The sequence below is a fragment of the Rhinichthys klamathensis genome, unplaced genomic scaffold (genome assembly GCF_029890125.1).
Source record: "Rhinichthys klamathensis goyatoka isolate OS25496 unplaced genomic scaffold, OSU_Roscu_1.1 h1tg000232l_1, whole genome shotgun sequence".
NCBI classification, from domain to species: domain Eukaryota; kingdom Metazoa; phylum Chordata; class Actinopteri; order Cypriniformes; family Leuciscidae; genus Rhinichthys; species Rhinichthys klamathensis.
In genome coordinates this window covers 4,036,418-4,060,197 of record NW_026606756.1, presented here as the reverse complement: position 1 = coordinate 4,060,197, position 23,780 = coordinate 4,036,418, and the positions used below count along the sequence as shown (strand labels likewise).

The 23,780-nt window shown below is 43.2% G+C and overlaps 1 long non-coding RNA gene across 1 annotated transcript; it reads left to right on the top strand.

The window, feature by feature from the left end:
- The first annotated feature begins 12,945 nt into the window (after window positions 1–12,945).
- LOC130099621 (uncharacterized) lies at window positions 12,946–21,342 on the top strand. Its single transcript, XR_008808423.1, has 2 exons — window positions 12,946–13,063; window positions 21,306–21,342. It is a non-coding gene; the product is annotated as an uncharacterized LOC130099621 (long non-coding RNA).
- Window positions 21,343–23,780: the final 2,438 nt, after the last annotated feature.

Genomic DNA, 23,780 nt, shown 5'->3' with positions numbered 1-23,780 from the left:
TCTCAGAGTAAGTGAGAACAGATAAAAGAGAGCGGGCACCTCTCCCACTGTGATGACCAGCTCCACAAGAACCTCCTACAGCTTAAAACACCAGAGAAGCCACAGTACAGCAAAAAGTCACTCGAACTACTTACACTGGAAAACAACACTAAACAGTGGGCTGGCCGCGGTCGACAAAGGCTAGGGTTATGTACGCAATGATGTGTTTGTGTGTGCGCGTGTCTTAGTCTGGTAAACTGATTGAACCTGTCATTAAACCCGTAAAGAGGTGTGTGTTTGAGAGAGAGAGAGAGAGAGAGAGAGAGAGAGAGAGAGAGAGAGAGAGAGGTCATAAGTGTTTGTTGTGTCACATGTATCCAGCTTCTATGTGTCACAGAATATTCAGTGTTTCAATTAAAAACTGCATTATCTTAGCCTTACCAACACTAACCCAGTAAAAAGCAAAGATAGTGTGAGTCTTTGATAATGAGCTGAGCTGTATAATGATCACATCATGGAGTTGGCTGCTCTGATATGGATAATTATGCCCGTATGACACACAAAAGGCAATACGATGCTCAAAGGCTGAAGTCAAATGTACCACAGTCACCCGTGCAACCCCTGCATTATGATGTTACCCATGTTCTCAAGCTTCAATTAATAAGTGTGATCTGCTAAGATACAACATCAGTACAGAGATTGTATACATGTGCAAACCCCAATTATAAAAGCTCTAATAGCACATGCACATAAAAAAACGAAGATTTGCTCGCACACAAAAGGCCCTGATATGAAGCATGGTCGCATTAACCAAATCCAAAGTGATGTGTGGCTAATTTTTTTCTGGGAAAAGCCCCTGCGTACAAACACACACCATATGCATGACCTTCATTCCTCTCGTTTAAAAAAAAAAAAAAAAAAAAAAAAAAACAGTAAAGAAAAGCCAAATACAAAGCTAATGGGACTTTTAGCTTTTTCGTGTATATGTAGGCCTACATTGACAGATACTTTATATTTATATTATATTTGAGATATCTTCCTCGTGTATTGTCATAATAGAACAGGGGAATATTACACTAGACGTGGAGAGAGGGAAATACAGATGCTTAATGTAAACTTATTTGAAGCAAAAAAGGTACAGAACTTATAAATAATGACATTCGTGAGCTCTAAATAGTACTCTGCGCACTTGTCTTTATCCCATCTCTATTTCTATTTCTCTTAGTCACCCACAGAGACCTAGAGATTAAGAGTTCAGGGGCATAACTGTTCTGTGATCCATCGAATGTACTCTACTGTAAGATGTCACTGCCATTTAGCAGGTCTAGACCCAACAGAAGTAGTGCTAGAGAGCAATGGCTATCATTACAAGGGGTCAATATTTGTCTAGTTAGCATGGGTCAGTTTCCCTGCCGGTAGATGCCATAATTACACTATTCTGTTATAAAACACCATCTCTCTCCTTTGTCAGCCAATCAAAAGTAATGTGTATTCTGACCAGGTATATATAACTCCTGATTATTTCACTATAATATAGTAGATTTTTTCTCAACAAGACTCAGTGGATAAAGTACCTGGCTGAGTAATTTCTTACCAGAAAATTACTTTGGTAGAAGTTAATCACCGTTTAGAATATTACTTGTGTAAAGGTTTTAAAGTCTGTGATATTAATTGTACCAAGTATGAAACTTATTTTTTATATATATTAAACATACTTAAAGGGATAGTTCACCCAAAAATGAAAATTAGTCTAGCCTATGATTTACTCACCCTGAAGTCGTCCTAGATGACATTCTTCTTTCAGACGAATACAATCGGAGTTATATAAAAAATGTCCTGGCTCTTCCAAGCCTTATAATGGGAGTCAGTGGGTATTTTTTTGGAAGTCCATCAAAAGACGGCCGTACACAAGTCGACCTATGCCAAAAGAGTAACAATTGACGATGTATGACGTAGGAGTAGGCTTTGACGCCTCTCGCGGTTCAAACAGGGCTGGGCAACCGCATTCGTCATTACGTTGTGCGAATGTGCGTCAAGTTCAAGGGTTACTCTTTTGGCGCAAGTCGACTTGCGTACGGCCGTCTGCCGGAAGCTAGTTATTTTAATCGATAAAGTTTTAAATATGGGTATTTTTCTTACACGAACGCATCGCTTCACATCAGGGCCTTTATTAAGGCCAACATTTTAAATATAAAAAATATTAATAATTATACATTGATCATTTATGTTAATTCCTAGTGCATTAACTAATGTTAAGAGATACAACTTTAAAATTTAAAAAATGTATTAGTAAATGTTGAAATTAACAATGAACATTACTTTTATTAACCTTAATGTCACAAATGTACTCTTATTCTTACCATTTCAAATAAATCCAAACAGACATGCAAAGATGGCCATATTTAAATATCTAGCCAACACAAATGCCATTACATTGAAATTAGGCCTAGACACGTAGGCCTACTGAGTACTCTCACATATTGTTTTCTTCTATTTTAGAACACTTGATGATTATCTAATTAAAATATGTATTACAGTGACGATTAAAAAAACATCTAGAATCGAATGCGTGTTTGTTATGCTTCTGTCGGCTGCATGACGACAGTTAGCTTTCTCATGTCACTAGCTTCAAAAATGCCACTTCACTGCATAACGAATGCATAAAAGCAAAGATTTGAGTTTGTACTTGTTTGTATTTTTGTCACATTGTTTTTACTGCTTGAGGTAATGCTTTTAGGTAATGCTTTTAATTTAGGTAACGTTAATCATTTTAGCATCCTCTCAGCATCACGGCAAACATACTGCTGTTCTGCACTAAAGCAGCATCGCAACAAATTAATTACTTTATAATGACATGGAAAAACAAATGTAAGTTACTGTATTCATACCGTTTTGTTGTCTATGTTTTAAATCCGTTTCTGATGTGTCCAGCTCTGTGTGGCTTTCAGCCTCGGCTCGCGTGTCAAAACAAACTGCACGAGGCGTCAGTGATAGTTTTTATTTCGCCTCTAGAGGGCGCTCTCGTACTCCAGCAATGTTCTTCTTCTTGACCTCCAATGGACGCCACGCCACGCCACCCGGAAAATAAAATCAACCGCGGTTGTGTGAATGTTTTTACCATGCTTTTTACATGCGCAAAGGAATTTAACTAATGATTTACCTTGCAAGCACAGACCACCGATCCGTCAAACCTGCTTGCTTGCAGTCTGTCTGTGTTCTTCCGACTTTATTTAGTAGGCTAATGGTGCATTCAATTCAAGCATAGAGGCGAAACTCCGTTGCAGTTTTGAGAACAATCGCTAGATGGCGCTGCTGTCCCCATTTTGGACTGAACCAACGGCTTTTCCGTTAGCACAACTATTAAATAGCAGCATGTGAAGTTGTGTGTGACAAGGAAAAGTGCAAAAAACGGGTATTTCTCAGAATTCTGGCCTATTTCTGTCCACAGGGCGTAATTATATTAAAAACTAATTCAATCTAATACATTTTAGCACCACTAATTAGTATAAACAAAAACAAGCCTAGACTTATTTTATGGCTGCTCTTACTAATGATTTTAACACATTTTATTGGTGTTTTGTGGTACAATATCTGTGTTTTGGTGTTGTCCGCCACCAGAGTTTTCACATGTCGTGCCATATAGTAGGGAGGTTAAGTGACTTTTGACTTCAAGTCATGATGCAAAGGTCCCCTTTGGTATGGAAGTACCTTAGGGCCATAGAAATAAATTTATCCTAAGACACAAGTGAGATCACATTTTGTATCTTATATACACAATTTTTTTTTAAATGGCCACCGACCATACTTGAGAGGCCCATATCTTTGCTTCTGTCATAGCTATAATGACAAATTTGGTATCAACGGGTACATTTTTGTGGTCAAGGAGTCCAATAAAATAGGTTCCAAGACTAAAAAACAATAATGTTGTCCTTAACATGACAATTGGAGGTGAAGTATGCAATTTTTTATTAAAAAACGCATGCCAAACACACAGTCCATTCACAACTTAATAATTTCTTCGTTTAGGTCTGCTTCGCATGCGCCCTTTACAGCACTGGCTGAAGACGTGGGTCCTGCGTCGAGCATGGGCATCCGGTCGTTTACGTCTCAAGGTAACTCAGAACTGTGTCACAGCTCTGGAGCCCTGGAAGGCGGTCGACTGGTATCAGACAGGTGTAAACCTGGGAGTAATCTCTAAACTGATAGTGGTTTCGACAGACGCCTCCAATTCGGGCTGGGGCGCCCTCTATGAGGGCAGACCGACTTTTGGCCTGTGGTCAAGCCAAGAAAAGAGCTTGCACATAAACTGTCTAGAGATGAAGGCGGTCGAGAACGCCTTGCGGTTCTTCCTTCCCCTTCTAAAGGGCCACATGTCGGTGGTTTCCTACATAAATCGCCAGGGCAGTCTGAGATCACGGAACCTTCATGCACTGGCAGAACGCATCCTTGTATGGGTTCAGCACCCATCACTGGCCCAGCCCATCACTGGCCAAGCCCATCACTGGCGGCTGGGCTGCCCATCACTGGCCCAGCCGCCCTCTCTATGCTTTCCCTCTGATCATGCTGTTACCACAGGTAATCAAGCCTATAAGGGAGAACGGTTCCTGTGTACTTCTAGTAGCTCCGTTCTGGCCGAACCAAGTTTGGTTTCTGGAGCTGATGCAGCTTCAGAGCTTGCCTCCGTGGCCTGTCCCATTGAGGAGAGATCTCCTCTCACAGGCCGGGGGTACGATTTGGCACCCACGACCCGAGCTTTGGGCTCTGCATGTGTGGGCCATCAACGGGTACCCATCAGTCTCCCCGACGGAGTGTTAAACACGATTACGCAAGCTAGAGCGCCCTCTACTAGATGGCTTTATGGTTCCAAGTGGTCAGTGTTCTCAGGTTGGTGCTCAGCTCGCAACCTGGATCCACAAGATTGTGGGGTGTCGGAGGTTCTCTCCTTCCTACAGGAGCTCTTGGATAAGGGTAGATCCCCATCCATGCTCAAGGTATATGTGGCGGCTATTGCTGCGTTTGTCAAACATTCGCATGGCCAGTCACTGGGTAGGAACGACCTTGTAGTCCGCTTCCTCAGGGGAGCTAGAAGGATGAACCCTCCTCGCCCCCCCTCGGACCTTTCCTTGGTCCTGGAGGCCATGAAGGGTGCCCCTTTCGAACCTCTACAGTCTGTGGACCTTAAGTATCTCTCATTGAAAACCGCCTTTCTGGTGGCTATCGCCTCAGTCAAGCTGGTGGGTGACTTACACGCACTTTCTGTTAGTGCGTCGTGCCTTGAGTTTGGGCCTAATGACTCCAAGGTCATCCTCAAACCAAGACATGATTATGTCCCCAAAGTACTTGCCACTCCTTTCAGAGCACAAGTCTCTGTGGATCTGACAGCGAGTCTGACATTCTCTCGTCACAGGCGATTTTTGAGATTCACCTTCGAGGGCCAGGCATATCAATACACAGTCCTACCGTTCGGCCTGTCCCTGGCATCCTGTATATTATGATGTACATGGACGCGGCTCTCGCGCCCCTGAAACTTCAGGGAATGCCAGCTTTGAACTATTTGGACGATTGGCTGATTCTAGCTCGATCTCATTCAGAGCTCATAGAACACAGGACCATATTACTCGAACACCTCGAGAATCTTGGTCTCACAGTCAATTGGGCGAAGAGCCAGGAAATATCCTTTCTGGGCACAGAGCTGAACTCGCTGTCAATGACAGCGCGACTATCGCCAGAGCGCATACTGAACATTGCGGCACTATAGTCCCGCTCAAGAGATTTCAGAAGATGCTGGGCCTCATGGCCTCATCATCATCAGTACTCCAGCTGGGTCTGCTTCGCATGCGCCCACTGCAGTGGTGGCTGAAAGCACGAGTGCCGTCTCAAGCTTGGGCCTCCGATCTGTTTCGCCTCAGGGTCAATCAGAAATGCGTCGCAGCTCTGAAACCTTGGAAGGCGACCGACTGGTACTGGTACCACCGCCTCTTCAATCTGACATTCTCTCTTCGGATCTGACAGCGAGTCTGACGTGAATCTCCTTTGCCTGGTTAGGGCCCTTGGAACGTTCGGCTGCTTTCAGACGGTCAGGACAGCTATTTGTTTCGTTTGGTGGCCGATCTAAAGGTCTAGCTGCCTCGAAACATAGCCTTTCCAGGTGGAAAGTGGACGCTATCTCACTGGCTTATACATCTAAGAGCCTTCGTTGCCCTCTGGGCTTCAGAGCTCATTCCACTAGAGGCATGCCTCTTCATGGGCCTGGTCCAGTGGGATTTCCCTTCACGATATCTGTATGGCGGCAGGCCTCTGTCTACATTTATAGGGTTCTATAACCTGGAAGTTCCCGCGCTCCAAGCTAGACTGTTGTCAGTTTAGTTTATCCGCTCAGTTCTGCCGGACTCGGTTCCGCGGACTGCAAAGTTTTCAGTTCAGGCAGGCTATTGCCTCCCCTGACTGTTATACCGTGTTAAGCACCCTCTATGCATTTAAGGTAACCACGTTTACCTTATATCATTCTTATTAAGCCCATTCCCAATGTCGGCTTTTTATATCCCCATATCATATGAACTCAGGGCGCTCGCCCTTGGGTCAGTGTTGTGGTAGATTTAGCACGCACGGCGTTTTAAATTGGATTCCCGTAGCGTAAGCTAGCTTACGCAACACGAGAGTACTCTCGTAAGAGAACGTCACGGTTACTAACGTAACCTCGGTTCTCTCTAGAAGAGGGAATGAGTGTTGCGTAACCCTGCCGTGCTTGTGCTACCATCTGGTTTCGCTTCAGTCGATGAAAACCAAGGAGCATCTTATCGAGCTCTGGCTTATATAGGCATAAGCCACGCCCATTCGCCCACTCATTGGTGCTTACATCACGAGCAGTGCCTCGATAGGTTGCAGCAGTTGCCGCATAGCATCCAATAGGCGCGCGAGCTGCCTCGCCTAGGTCTGCTAGCTGCAGCAAGTGTGTTTTAAATTAATACAAATTATAAGGATAATTTTTGGCTTCAGTATTCTCGAGAAAAGAGGTTTTCCCTCTAAGGTTTTTTTTTCCATAGTCAACTAGCTAGCTATTTATTAGTTATCTAACATAAAAAAAAAAAAATTATTTAATGAGAAAGTCATACGAACCTCAAAGTGTTAACCTGTCACCTCTGACCTTCAACAGCTGTCACAGCTCCTGGTGCAGATGGGATGTGTTGTTGCAGGAACTGATATGCTATAGGCTACTCCTGACTGGTCGAAATCTCATGCTACTTAGGACAAATGTAATGTACAGAAGTAGCTGCACTGCTTAAATACAAAATTAAAGTTTTTGAACGAAAAGATAAGTAAAGTCACTCTGATGACAATTTTTATGTGAAATGTGCATATTTACCCCCAATTGTCATGGTATGGGGAAAATTATTATTTTTTTAAACTTGAAACCAATTTTATTGGATTCCTTGACCCCAAGAATGTACACTTTGACACCAAATTTGTCATTATAGCGATAACAGAAGCAAAGATATGGGCTCTAGAGTATTTTCGGCGCATTGGCGGCCATTTTTGAAAAAACATGTTTATTTCTGATACAAAGTGTGATCTCACTTGTGTCTTAGGATAAATTTATTTGTATGACCCTAAGGTACTTCCATACCAAAGGAGACCTTTGCATCGTGACTTGAAGTCAAAGGCCTATTTTTTGGGCTTAACCTCCCTACTAATATCTCAAACATTATTTATCACAAATTAATAAAAAAAAAAATATGCATATGAATTAAATGTTACCTGAACTAATAAACTACATGCACATATTAAGCATATATATGCATTTTGTACTTTATTTTGCTTAATTTCTACCTGTCCCATGGTTTAGCTGTCATTACCAACATGCTCTGCATAATAAAGGCACTTTTTAACTGTTTTTTCATCAGAAGTTTATTTGGTAGCCATGGTAACCTAATAGAGCTGGTAAGTCCCGCCCATCCGTAAAACTCCAAGTGGACCTCTAGGTTGAAAAAGCTAGCCTAGAAATCTAGACGCACCCTAGCGGCAGCAAAAATCATTTCGCTGTCAGTGTGCATCTAACATCTTGATGTAGGTCTGGCATGCCAGGCTATGAAAAAGCGTCAATGCAAGTGAATGAGAGAAAATAATTATTTTCTGATCCCGTTTGAATTGTGCCATGAATGTGAACATATGTTGTCTGTGAATTTTTTATATAATTTCTCATGTAACGAGTTTGACAGTATATTGTATGATTCTTTGGCTAGCAGTTGTGGAATAGACATAACGAGAAAGACTACACGTCGCATATGTGACGTCACCGCATAACACATTTTCTCTCCACAAATCACGGTGCGATAATCTATGCCTGTGTGTTTTGTACGTTTTGTACCCAAATGTCACCATTCAAACAAAGGCATGTTTAGCGGGATCCGTGCTGGTGGTGGTGACGTATATCAAACGCGTCGAAAGCAGCGAAGAGTTGTAGTCCACAAAGTGCTCTCACACAAAGTCTACCGTATGAAAATTCTACCTGCTAAATTGTAGCATTCTTTACACGAAACATTATATAAAAAATTCACAGACAACATATGTTCACATTCATTGCAAAATTCAAACGGGATTAGAAAATAATTATTTTCTCTCATTCACTTGCATTGACGATTTTTCAACCTAGAGGTCCAGCGGGGAAGCGGAAGGGGCGGGACTTACCAGCTCTATAGCATAGTGGAGCACATGGATTTCAAGCTGCAAGACTGATGCCTTGATGTCCAGAAAAGTAATAAATCTACTCTTTATTCTTTGTGTTGGGCATGTACACTTATTATGCGTCATTACCATATGTGTTGTATTTCTGTATTTTTAAACATTTTTGGATTATTTTTATCACTTTATTAGTTAAAATGGTGTACATTACATGTAGATAGCGAGCTACACTTGCTTAGTCATCATCTTTGCTAGCAAGGCTAGTTTTTTGACTAAATTGTCATTCCCAGCACAGTCATTATACCAGCACATTACAGCTTGTGCTGGTAATGACAGGTTGTGGTGGTGATGACGGCAGATACACACAGTTCCTGTTTGGTCTTCCATAATCAAATTAAACTATGTTTTGATGTTTAAACCGATTAATAGCTGGTGGTTTTTTTTTTTGGTCTGAAGTCACTTAGGCTCTTTAATTACGATAGGTTATGATCAGTGATTTGTCATCACCGCAACAAACTGTCATTACCAGAACTGCAATGTCATCACCATCACCATACATATTTTTGCCAATAAATTACAAAAACATCCTACAATTATATATTTCTGACAAAGTTGGACAGTCTAAATTATCACTGTATTAAACAAGTTTTGATATATGGCATTCACTTAAAATAAGCTTAGCCTATATTCCAAGCCAGGGTAGATTGATGAATCAGAAATGTAGATACTTAAATGACTATAATTCATCTTGCAAGTAAAAATCAACAATCCCATTAAGTTCAAGATAAAATAGATTCCATGTGAAACCACAAAATGTTTTAAAGGCACTGATTTATCATTTAAGTTTTTTTTTTTACATACATTCGATGATGTGATGGTAATGACACATTTACTTGACATAGTTAAAAAAATGGCAAAAAATCATAAATTCCCTTATCTTATGCTCTCAACCAAGCTCATAACGTTGTACCCGACTTAAGGACTGATAATTTGATGTATACCAATTAGTCAAATTTGGGATTTTAATTTTCAAAATTGCAGCAACCCAATTTGGCCCTTAATCTGAGAAATCTCACCACTGAGAAATGGTGAAACTATTCAATATAGTCAGAATCCATCATTACGGACCCAAAATCGACAACTCGACAGCCCAAACAGAAGCGCAACAGAATTTTTTTTAAAGCTAAGTCATAAATCTGTACATTAACTCTCTCTTTCTGTATCAAATGTAACATGTGTTGTACAAAGTTTTTATCAGTCAAGATGAATTAAATTATAATAAAACTAAAGACTAAAACATATTGAACAGCTATATAGCTACTTACCATTGTCATTATAAGTAGTAAATGTGTGCACTTTACTTGCACAATGTTTGATTTGTTGAGTGTAATGCAGGCATAATGATGTGGTGATCTACTTATACCATCACCAATTTTATTACTGTTAATTTTGTGATGACAGTGATGTCTCACTGTTCATTGTGTTTTGGCTTTTTCAAGGAATTTGTCAATCATTTCATGAGGAACATGGGTTGTTGTTACTGGTGTTGTAAAATTGTGCTGTGTATGAAAACGGGAGTTATCCCCAAAAGTTATTGGGGTAAATAAATAGCCTATTCGATAGCTTCATGCTCTATGACGAAATTGTTTAATTATAAACCGATCCATAAACATTATTTTGTTGTAGGCCTACATTATTCAACACGCCGTTTTAGTTTAGGCTATAAAGATATTAAAAACTAGAAACTACTATTTAGTTCCCTTAACCGCTTTTGAATTGGAACCGGTATCGTTCAATTCTATGACAGCTGTGTTGCGTTCAGTCCAAGATGGCGGAGCTGCAGCTCTGCGCATGGGTGCGTTTGTTGCAATGGAACGTTCTCTTACGAGAGGTTCTCTCGTACTGCGTAATATCTTACGCTAGGGAAAAACCTCTTTTCCTCGAGATATTGAAGCCAAAAAATTATCCTTGATTTTGCATTAATGTAAAACGCATTGCAGCAGCAAGCAGACATAGGCAAGGCGGCTTAGCGTGCCTATTGGCTGACCTGCGGCAATTGCAGCAGCCTATCGAGAAGGGCCATTCAGTGACAGTCCAATGAAGGCGCTTCGCGCCCATTGCGTCTCGCTCCCGCCGAAGCGGGCGTGGCCTAGCCCTATAAATACGGCTCGATGGGCTGATATAATCTGATTTTCATCTCTTCAGCGAAGCGTTCGCACCGCTGGATCCAGAGTGAGAAGCCGTGCCGTCGAAACAGCTTTCTGCGGGACGAGCCTCTGCAACTGAAGTCGCTAGCCTTCACCTCGCCGCCTTCAGCCGCCGTTCCTGCTACGCTATCCGGCGTACTATATATCCTTTACTCTGCTCTGTGTGTGTGTGTGTGTGTGTGTGTGTGTGTGTTCGCCCCGGCGACTCACACGTCTATCATCTAAAAGAGCCGCGTCTTTTTAAAGATGCCATCCTCCTGTGGCTCGTGCCGAGCCCCACTCAGCGACGGGGACCGCCATGTGATATGCGTTTCTTGCCTGGGAGAGGATCGTGCAGCTCTCGCGTACACCGACGGCGGCTGCCCTCACTGCGAGCTATTGCCTATGGTGACTCTGAGGACTCGCCTGGCATACTTCAGCGAGACTGTACTTCCACCCGCTACAGTGCCGCACCGTAAAAGCGTCGTACTCAGCGGGTCCCCGAGCCTTCTCCAGCCCGTGAAAGCTCGCCGGTTCGCCCACCAGCTTCACCGGCTTCACTCGAGTCGCTCACTGACGGATAACGGCCGCCGCGCGCCGCCGCTTCCGCCATTAATGACGACGAGATAGCTGCATCTGTAGAGAAGGCCAGCTGCTCTATCCTGGCGTCGGACAGTGAGGATTGGGTGAGCTCTGTGGACCTACCCCCCTTCTGTCCACAAGTCGTCAGGGAAACGGGCCAGCATCAAGACCGCGGCTAGCTTTCTTTACATTATAAGAAAGCTACCCCGCCCAGCAGATAAAAAAATTTAGTCTCGCCGCGGCCAGACTTCCACCGAAACTTTTCGCTCGTTCAGTTCCAGAAAATGCGACTGTTCCAGTGTATTTTGCAGTAAACAAGCCGTTACCACGGCCCGCTTGCCTGCACACAAATGCCGTTTCTATGGCGACCCAGAAAAATCATTTAAGCATTGTATTTTCTGGTATTCCGGCCACAGCCGATGGTGTTATGAGTGTAATAAAATGCCCACAGCCCATTGTTCATTTCTAGACACAAACACAGCCCGCCACGGTACAGGGCTCCCACAAATGAAAGCGACGCATGTCAATTGTGCATTAAATGTAGTGAATGTGCCCACAACTCAGTGCCCACAAACACTACACACTGCATGTACCACGGTTTCTGTAAAACGAAACCAACACAAGTCTTCCTAGCCTCCAAGGAAAATGACGGTGTTTCAGTCTCGCCGCGGCCAGACTTCCACTGAAACTTTTCGCTCGTTCAGTTCCAGAAAATGCGACTGTTCCAGTGTATTTTGCAGTAAGCAAGCCGGTACCACGGCCCGCTTGCCTGCACACAAATGCCGTTTCCACGGTGACCCAGATAAATCACATAAGCAGTGTATTTTCTGGTATTCCGGCCACAGCCGATGGTGTTATGAGTGTAATAAAAATGCCCACAACCCAGTGCTCATTTCAACACACAAGCACAGCCCGCAAAAATGCAGGGCTCGCACAAACAAAATCGCCTCATGTCGATTGTGCACTAAATGTAGTGAATGTGCCCACGTCTCAGTGCCCACAAACACTACACACCACATGTCCCACGGTTTCTGTAAAAACGAAACCAACACACATTCAGTCAGCTCAGGCCGACGGTGTTTTCAGTGCAGTAAATGTGCCCGCTGTCCCGGGCCCACATTCACTCACAGACATGTTAAGCCCCACGGGGCTCGGAAAACGGAATAAGGGAAAACGGATGCTCAGTGCTCCTTGTGGCGCCGCTCTGGACGAACCAAGCATGGTTTCCAGTCCGGATGCAGCTGACGAGCACTGCCCCTTGGCCTATACCGATGATGCCTATACCTCCTCTCCCAGGCCAGGGGTTCAATCTGGCATCCTTATGCTGCGTTCACACCGGACGCGAATAGCGCGTCAGGCGCGAGTGATTTCAATGTTAAGTCAATGCAAAGACGCGTTACGCGCGTAAAAAATTCCTGCGGCGCGAATGAGGCGTAGAGCGTGGCGCGGTAGACGCGAATACGCCTCATTCGCACATCAAGTTCGCGCGAATTGAGCGTCTGGCGCGTTACGCGCGAATGGTGCATTCACGCGTTTGACGCGAACTCGCGTCTGCCGCCCGAGTTGAAAAATCGGAACTTTGGCGTCAATTCGCGCCGCGTTAACCAATCAGGAGCCTAGCTGCTTGCTGCTGTCACGTGGTTAAGTATCTGGATGCTTCAATAAATTATGTTGTAATATGACTAAATATGCCTGGTGTGGTTCTAATGCACAACAAATCAAATATTTTATCACATAAAACTTGATTTCAATATATGAGACATTCATTTTGTATTGAATGGTATTTATTCCATATCTAGATTATATGAAATATTATTATAATGTAAAGACAACCAACATGTATAAATTCGTGTCTGGACAGTGTTGTGTGAGAGAGAAAAAAATCAAAGGACAGGTTAATCACTTTTGGAGGCTGGCTCCATTTATCATCAACACAAAAATAAATGACATATTAGGTGGGTGAGGGCGAGGGTGATCCTCGCTCCGATGCGGGACAACAGGTCATCAAACTGGGCGCAGGACAGGCGGAAGTACCGCTGAAAGCGGCCGTCATCCAGGCGCAGCTCCTGGAGCGAGCAAATGGTAAAACTCGCCAAACTGGGTTCGCCTCCGAAGGGTCTGGTGGACACAAATACTCTACAAGATATCTGTATGGCGGCAGGCTGGGCCTCCCCGTCTACATTTATAAGGTTTTATAACCTGGAAGTTCCCGCCTTACAGGCTAAACTGCTGTCGGTATAAATAAGTATTATCTGCCTCGAACTTTGGCTCAGAATACTGCATCCGCTCGAGCACAGCTCGCGACCGACCAAAGCTAACATGGGCAAAATAAGACCCGTGCTAGACCCTGACTGTGTGGAACACTTAAGTGACTAGCTCCCTTAGGATGCTAAATGTTATTGAGAATGATGCTTCCAGCCTCTCTTCTCAGACTCTGTGTGAGTCTCTGGTGATTGTGCACTATATGAGCCCCGGGCACCTGCCCTTGGGACTTTGGTGTCGGATCCCAGCACGCACGGCGTTTTACATTGTGTTCCCCTAGCGTAAGATATTACGCAGTACGAGAGAACCTCTTGTAAGAGAACGTACTCGGTTACTAACGTAACCTCGGTTCTCTCTAGAGAGGGAACGAGTACTGAGTATCTTGCCGTGCATGCAGTACGCTCTGGTTCGCTTCGGCGATGAAAACCAGATTATATCAGCCCATCGAGCCGTATTTATAGGGCTAGGCCACGCCCGCTTCGGCGGGAGCGTGACGCAATGGGCGCGAAGCGCCCTCATTGGACTGTCACTGAATGGCCCTTCTCGATGGGCTGCTGCAATTGCCGCAGGTCAGCCAATAGGCATGCTAAGCCGCCTTGCCCAGGGGCGCCGCTAAGGGGGGAAAAGTTAGGACGATTCTAAGGGCCCACACACTTTTAGGGGCCCCAGAAATCGATTTTATTAATTGAACGGGTGCAGCAGTACCTATTTTTTCATGGGGCCCAAAATCCCTGGCCGCACCCCTGGCCTTGCCTATGTCTGCTTGCTGCTGAAATGCGTTTTATGGCTTCAATATCTCGAGGAAAAGAGGTTTTCCCCTAGCGTAAGATATTATGCAGTACTCGTTCCCTCTCTAGAGAGAACCGAGGTTACGTTAGTAACCGAGTACGTTTTGCCTCTTGGTACCGTACTTCTAGTTACTCTTTGATTCAAGTCCTCCTAGGAAGTTCGAATTTATGAGGTGGGAGATCGTGTTTACTACGGCAGGTGCATTCACTTTCGTATAAGATGGTGGATTCTCTTAATTTATTGCACACATACGGTTCAAAGGTTCTTAAACTCTACTTCTAGAAAATGAAGAACAAGGAATGTGCATCGGGTGTGTTTTTGCTCTTTTTATTAATAATTTGATGCTGCCACAGTAAGCTTTATCATTACATATTGTTATATTAATGCTATTATAGTTTGTGCAGACTATTAGCTTAGGCTACTTCGCTGTAGGCTAAATAGAAAAGCCTGACGGTTATACCTATATTCCGACACGCCCCCAACTCGTAAAGATCGGGGCTTAAAGAAAATCCCGAGCTTCCCACTTGTAATTACGACATTGTGGTGACGTTAGCCAATTAGCAGTATCAGGACATGGTTTTCCTCTGACAATTCCGAGGGGTCCTGCTCCAGCCAAGTAGCTGCCATTGAGATGATGGGGAATGCTACCAGATATCTTTTCTAGAGCTCCTTGGTTATTACTCCCTTTAATTTATTCCATTAACCTGCTTGTCATTTTGCCAGTTTTGCAAATAAATTTTCATCTCTCAAATAATATAAAAAGGCAATTCATGCTTGTTTATAATATATACAATCAAGTTTTCCAAAATACCTCTGTTGTCTATTTTGTTTTTGATTATTCACTTCCGGCATAATGTAGGCTACATCAGCTGGCAGGCATACTAAAAGAGACAAAACAGAATAAGCAACAATTTATCATCACCTTTCATGTTTAGGTGAGACAAATTACAACAACTGAACTGAGTAAAATCTATTACCCAGGCTTAACATTTGCATGTGAATACAATAAACATGATGAAAATGTAAAAAGATGCTACTCACAGCACATTATGTTGCTCCATTTGCATTGCATTAGTGTTTAGAGCACTCAGATGGCTGTTTCCATTCGTCACTCATGTCTGTCCCATTAAAATGGAACTGGGACAAGCCAACAGTCCTTAATGTACACCAGCAGAGGACAGAATGGTGGACAGGACATATTTCATGCTATCTGCGGTTAACATTCAAGAATAACTGTCTGTTTATTGTATGATATGGAATATGAGTATATAATACATCATATAACCATTAACTCACAGAGGCAAGTGTTTATATTTAAATATTTTTAAATTCATTCAATGTTTAAAGGGACCTGATGCTCTTTATGCTCACATATATGTCAAAATTATTCCTACAAATTCTTCCTTTTTCATTAAAGCTAAATCAACACAAATATATTTCTACCTGTACAAAACCGTGTTACTACAAGAAAAAAAGAAGAAAAATGTCAAACTTGCTGAAGTGTAGCAAAGCTTAAATTGCAGAACCATGGCAATTCCACAAAGTAATGTACTGTGGAATTTTGCAGTTTCTGAACAGTGAAGCTCACAAATCTAAATCTGGTGTCATGAATTATTGAAGACTCTTTATGGAGTTTTCTCCACTGCTGAATATGAAGCTCTGTACAAGCCTAAGATCAAACACAACCTTGGATAATAAGAGCTAAATTTAATGCTAAAAGTAGTTTCCACAAAAAAAAAAAGTTCAAACTGGTGTGCACTCCATTTTAATGAAAAATGAACTTGCAAGGGTAAGAGATGTCAAAGTGTGAAGACAAGGCACAAAGATTAGGCCCTCTTGAGATGGTCAGTGTTAGTAATGTCCATGGTAACCACCTCTACGAGAAACTACACAGGGAAATGAAAAAGTTAACAGGATGAGATTAGATGACAAGTTGATGTCTGGTTGAATTTTTCCCTACTCACACAGCAAGGAAAATGAAGTCTGTTGAACTATCAGTCATCGGGAAATACAATATGAGAATTGCCGTCTTATGAGCCCTGAGGTAATGTAGCAACACTAGAGATCCAAAAGTGTACGGGGTCTACGAGAAAACTCTTCAGCCATGTACAGCAACACAGTTAATGACAGGTAGCCGATGGGGAGGAATTCATTACTCGAATCATCCAACAAAGCACATGATTCCCCCTCGGGCTGTCCTTGTATTCATGCTGACCTTTAGTTGTGTTAATAAACCATTTTTATTAAATATGGCAATTTTAATTTATTCAATCTAATTAACATTACTCCTACATGCACTAATTGTAAATTCAAGTCATTTTACTTTTTACCATAAAGTTAGCTCTCAACATTGCTTTAAATTGTATTCATTCTCTCTCACCTCAGCGCTCAGCAGTTGTTGAGGTGATACAGTTGAATTGCATCTGTGTAGAGGCAATTTTGAAACGTATAATGAGAATCAAGAAAAGGTGAAAGTGTTTTTGCTTCCAAAACATATAAAGCCTGAAGCCAGATTTAACAAGTTTTTTTTTTTTTTTTTTACCTTCAGAGGAAAAACATTTCTCCAGTGTGCAACATTTAAAACAGCTATGTATTAAAGGGGGAACAAAGCCAGTAATTTATTTTTTTTGCAGAATCTTCACTAGAGTAAATGCGTCTATAAAATTCAGAGAAAAGTAGACTGCTAAAATGCACTTAATTTGGCATGATAGATTGGGTGCACGCTTCAGTGACTGTAATTGAATCTGTGACCTATTTCCTCAGAAGAAAATTGTCTCTTGGGTTTGTTTTTTTTCCTATACATTTCAATGGAATTCAATAGACTGTTCAGATTTGTACATTTATAGCCTAGTGTAAATAATTCTCCTTGGAATGTGTAAAGCAATTGATCTATGTTCAATCATTCTTGCAATAATGGAATAAATGTATTTATGAAGATGGCATATTTTTAAAAATGATATATTGCTTGATTGATTTTAATCAAACCCTTGTCACTGTAATCAAAAAAACATAATTACAAACAATCAATAATTTAACTGCAGTAACCCATACCAAAAATCACTGTAGTCTACAGTCTAGAATGATGCTACTCATTAATTTGTTCTGCCTTTCCCTTTGGTCTTGGGTACAGTCTGATTTTAGTAAGTGACACGGCTAGCAAAACAATCATGTATACAGACACTTTTGGCTCAGAGTCTGATTCACTTGTATTTGCCAGGAACAGCAGTAAAGTACTTTTCCCCCCTTCTACTGAAGTCAATAATCTAATTCGGATGTTTCACCATCCAAAACAATCAATGCTCTCCATATTTAACTTACAGTCAGAAAACAATCGTAGTCCTTCAGAGCATGAGGGAAATAGAGAGGGTAGCAGGTAATGAAAAGACATGTTTGGCATTTAGTCTGCGCTGTCAGCTGAAATCGCTGCAGAAATAAACGCTTGCAGAAACAGATGTTGTGCAGACGTCTAAAAAATCAGCTACAAATCAGCATAAAAAACCATGAATGAGCAAACTGGTGAAAGGATGGATTCCATTTCTCTTACTTGCCATTAAACTAATATATCAAAAAGATATCCAATTCTATAAGAGAAAACAGCTAGAAATTAGCCTGGTTAAAATCAGACCATTCTCAGTTGTAACTGAGTTATGGTCTGGCAAAGCTTCATAGACAAATCATTTCCAAAGGGGCGTCACCAACGGACGTAGCTCAAATGCCTCTGGGCGCAATTGGATAGGCCTAAAACCAATCAGAGCGATGAAGGAGATGACGTATGCAGAGCGACGTTCATCTGTTATAGAACAACTCACGGGAGAGATCCACTTTTGCGACACGACAGTCGCGTGTTGTCACGACGCCTCCCCACATTTGTACATTGATGGGCGTTCCTCAAGTTTACCGCTATGGGCGTGGTTTTGAGCCAGCGGCCAGTCTAGAACAGAGGACCTGCGAGAGACTTCCCTCCGTCTCCATATGCTCTACTTCTATTGGATAGTCACGTCGCGTTCAACGGAATTCATTTGCATAACGCCGGGTTCACACCGGACGCTGAAGCGCCGCGGAAGCGGCGCGGAACGGAGGCCGCTTCCTTTCGGCGCCCATGTTAACCTATGGTGTCGTTCACACCAGACGCGGAGCGCCGCGGTGCGGCGCAGGCGGCACGCGCCGTGAAGCGCCAGTTTCGGCGTCTGGTCTATTTTTTCCGCGAGCCGCGAGTGATCCGCGTCAATTCCGGAAGGAAGTTACACCAAGAAACACTCGACTATCCGGTCAATTGTCAAAATAAAAGCAATTTTCAAATTAAAATACCGCGAGTGACAAATGCGAACACACAAACAAACAGGGAAACAACGAGAGGGAGAGGCACAAACTTCTTGGTTACAGAAACATGTTGTATTTATATTATGAGGTTATTTACTTACCCATGATGTAAAAAAAAAAATAGCTCTGAATAAACAACTGAGCAGAAGCGCTTGTCGACCTCCGCGAAGAACACGCGTCTGGTGTGAACAGGCACGCGCCGGACCGTGCGTGAATTTCCGTTCCGCGTCGCTTCAGCGTCCGGTGTGAACCCGGCGTAAAGATGGGCATCGGTCAGCTTTTTGACGCGCAGCATTTTTGTAAATGAAGCGCCGCCTTCCCAGAATGCTTTGCGGGCGCGTCAAAGTCGCATGACGTCACCCATAGGAATAATGCCGGGTTCACACCGGACGCTGAAGCGACGCGGAACGGAAATTCACGCGCGGTCCGGCGCGTGCCTGTTCACACCAGACGCGTGTTCTTCGCGGAGGTCGACAAGCGCTTCTGCTCAGTTGTTTATTCAGAGCTATTTTTTTTTTTACATCATGGGTAAGTAAATAACCTCATAATATAAATACACCATGTTTCTGTAACCAAGAAGTTTGTGCCTCTCCCTCTCGTTGTTTCCCTGTTTGTTTGTGTGTTCGCATTTGTCACTCGCGGTATTTTAATTTGAAAATTGCTTTTATTTTGACAATTGACCGGATAGTCGAGTGTTTCTTGGTGTAACTTCCTTCCGGAATTGACGCGGATTACTCGCGGCTCGCGGAAAAAATAGACCAGACGCCGAAACTGGCGCTTCACGGCGCGTGCCGCCTGCGCCGCGCTGCGGCGCTCCGCGTCTGGTGTGAACGACACCATAGGTTAACATGGGCGCCGAAAGGAAGCGGCCTCCGTTCCGCGCCGCTTCCGCGGCGCTTCAGCGTCCGGTGTGAACCCGGCGTAAAGCGGAGCGCGGCGCGACAGAAGTGCCGCACGGACAAGTGGATCCGCACCGTTACGCCGGGTTCACACCGGACGCTGAAGCGACGCGGAACGGAAATTCACGCGCGGTCCGGCGCGTGCCTGTTCACACCAGACGCGTGTTCTTCGCGGAGGTCGACAAGCGCTTCTGCTCAGTTGTTTATTCAGAGCTATTTTTTTTTTTACATCATGGGTAAGTAAATAACCTCATAATATAAATACAACATGTTTCTGTAACCAAGAAGTTTGTGCCTCTCCCTCTCGTTGTTTCCCTGTTTGTTTGTGTGTTCGCATTTGTCACTCGCGGTATTTTAATTTGAAAATTGCTTTTATTTTGACAATTGACCGGATAGTCGAGTGTTTCTTGGTGTAACTTCCTTCCGGAATTGACGCGGATCACTCGCGGCTCGCGGAAAAAATAGACCAGACGCCGAAACTGGCGCTTCACGGCGCGTGCCGCCTGCGCCGCACAGCGGCGCTCCGCGTCTGGTGTGAACGACACCATAGGTTAACATGGGCGCCGAAAGGAAGCGGCCTCCGTTCCGCGCCGCTTCCGCGGCGCTTCAGCGTCCGGTGTGAACCCGGCGATAGTTTGAATAAACGAGCAGACACTGATTAGCTACTTGCTCTACGTTTATTTCAAATCAACAGCAAGACAACTAGAAGTGAATGTGCTTTCCATTAAATAAATCACACACAGTAAACAAAACCTTAACAAAAAAAACTTTGCAATGAACTTTGCAATTTAGACACGCAAACTGCGTGCCGGTGTGGTGAGACGTACATGCTAGGGAAGATTCGGCTTGAAGTCGTTCATCCTCGGACGCGGCGCCGCGCGCGCTGTTACAAAAAAAGCCGTGCACATAGCCAAGCGAAATGGGGTCTTGCCGGTCTTGCGCACCGAACGCGTCATTTTTGCCGCGCGCACCTTCGCGCTCGTGCGGACACGTATAAACAAGGCTTTACTCCGTGTCAGTGCGCGCTCTGATCAGTAAAGGGGCAGAGATTTCAGATCTCCAAGATTTCTCTTCTTGTGAGGGGGTGCACAGACCTCTCCCGAATCATCTCCAGCAGTAGCAGCCTCCGAACCACCACTAACTCCGCCTCCGTTTCCCTCGTAAGCTGATATTAGTATTTAAACATTCTCTATGATAAAAAATGTTTGTGAATTTTTTTTTTTAATAACATGGTTTTGGCGGTTATAGAGTTCTAATGACGGTGTTCAACTATAATGGTGCGTTCACACCAGACGCGCGTCTGGCGTGAGTGATTTCAATGTTAAGTCAATTCAAAGACGCGTTGCGCGGGTAAAAAATTCCTGCGGCGCGAATGAAGCGTAGAGCGCGGCGCGGTAGACGTGAATATGCCTCATTCGCGCGGCAAGTTCGCGCGAATTGAGCATCTGGCGTGTTACGCGCGAATTATTTTATTAAGTGCTTTTTGTGCATTCACGCGTTTGACGCGAATTTGCGTCTGCCGCCCAGTTGAAAAATCTGAACTTTGGCGTCAATTCGCGCCGCGTTAACCAATCAGGAGCCTAGCTGCTTGCTGCTGTCACGTGGTGAGGTATCTGGATGCTTCAATAAATTATTTTGTAATATGACTGAATGCCTGGTGTGGTTCTAATGCACAACAAAGCAAATATTTTATCACATAAATCTTGATTTCAATATATGAGACATATTCATTTTGTATTGAATGCTATTTATTCCATATCTAGATTATATTAAATATTATTATAATGTAAAGACAACCAATATACTATAGTGCATAAGTTCGTGTCTGGACAGTGTTGTGTGAGAGAGAAAAAATCACAGGACAGGTTAATCACTTTTGGAGGCTGGCTCCATTTATCATCAAAACAAAAATAAATGACAGATTAGGTGGATGAGGGCGAGGGTGATCCTCGCTCCGATGCGGGACAACAGGTCATCAAACTGGGCGCGGGACAGGACAGGCGGAAGTACCGCTGAAAGCGGCCGTCGGCGCAGCGCCTGGAGCGAGCAAATGGCGAAACTCGCCAAACTGGGTTTGCCTCCGAAGGGTCTGGTGGACACAAATACGGCGACGATGACCCCTACGCCGCCGTTCTGCTCTCCAGAGCAAATACAGAGCGGTGACTCTCTCGATGAATGCTCGATCAACATAAAAAAAGATGGCCGACAACGGGTTTCGATTCCGACGCGTGTAAATTTCGCTTCAAACTTTTGTTTTTTACGCGCGTCAATATTGCTCTTGACGCGCGAATGGATTCAAAGTGTCGAAGCGTATTAACTAGACGCGGTAGGCGCGAATTTGACGCGCTATTCACGTCTGGTGTGAACGCACAGTAACCGTCACACCCCTAGTTCCACGGCGGCATCCATCTTTGTAAATGTACAAAATCTGCTTCACCATCGCTGTGCTGTCGTCATCGTGTAAAGCCCGCCCCAACGTTTCTGATTGGTGCCGCGATTTCGACGGATTAGAAATGGGCTTGAATTAGCTCTTTGCCAGACTAAAAAATCTAGCAATTCTAAATTTGCCGGAAGTTGTCTGGGTTTTCCCAGGCTAGCTAGAAATGTCAAAAAGGAATAAAATTATTTTGACATTAACAAAGTTGAGAACATTTCACAGAACACATTGCCCAGTATCAGAACTCGATGGTTGGTTTGTTTATATATATATACACTACCGTTCAAAAGTTTGGGGTCGGTACGATTTTAAATACTTTTAAAAGAATTCTCTTCTGCTAACCATGGCTGCGCTTATTTGATTAAAAATACAACAAAAATCAGTTATAGTATTAAATATTATTCCAGTGTAAATCAGCTGTTTTCTGTGTGAATATATAGTAAAGTGTAATTTATTCCTGTGATCAAAGCTGAATTTTCAGCATCACCAGTGTCAGTGTCTTCAGTGTCAAATGATCCTTCACAAATCAGTATAATATGAGGATTTGATGCTCAAGAAACATTTATTATTATTATCAATGTTGAAACAGTTGTTGGTCTGTCAGTTGTACACTTTTTTTTTTTTTTTTTTTGATTCTTTGATGAATAGGAAGTTCAAAAGACTTTTGTAACATTATAAATGTCTTTACTGTCACTTTCGATCAAATTAATTATTCCTTGATAAATAAAAGTATTGATTTCTTTCCTCCAAAAAATAAAAATAAAATTCTCACTGACCCCAAACTTTTGAACGGTAGTGTATATATATTGTTTATATATATATATATATATATATATATATATATATATATATATATATATATACACACACAGTGGGGAGAACAAGTATTTGATACACTGCCGATTTTGCAGGTTTTCCCACTTACAAAGCATGTAGAAGTCTGTAATTTTTATCATAGGTACTCTTCAACTGTGAGTGACGGAATCTAAAACAAAAATCCAGAAAATCACATTGTATGATTTTTAAGAAATTAATTTGCATTTTATTGCATGACAAGTATTTGATACATCAGAAAAGCAGACCTTAATATTTGGTACAGAAACCTTTGTTTGCAATTACAGAGATCATACGTTTCCTGTAGTTCTTGACCAGGTTTGCACACACTGCAGCAGGGATTTTGGCCCACTCCTCCATTCAGACCTTCTCCAGATCCTTCAGGTTTCGGGGCTGTCGCTGGGCAATACGGACTTTCAGCTCCCTCCAAAGATTTTCTATTGGGTTCAGGTATGGAGACTGGCTAGGCCACTCCAGGACCTTGAGATACTTCTTACGGAGCCACTCCTTAGTTGCCCTGGCTGTGTGTTTCGGGTCGTTGTCATGCTGGAAGACCCGGCCACGACCCATCTTCAATGCTCTTACTGAGGGAAGGAGGTTGTTGGCCAAGATCTCGCGATACATGGCCCCATCCATCCTCCCCTCAATACGGTGCAGTCGTCCTGTCCCCTTTGCAGAAAAGCATCCCCAAAGAATGATGTTTCCACCTCCATGCTTCACGGTTGGGATGGTGTTCTTGGGGTTGTACTCATCCTTCTTCTTCTTCCAAACACGGCGAGTGGAGTTTAGACCAAAAAGCTCTATTTTTGTCTC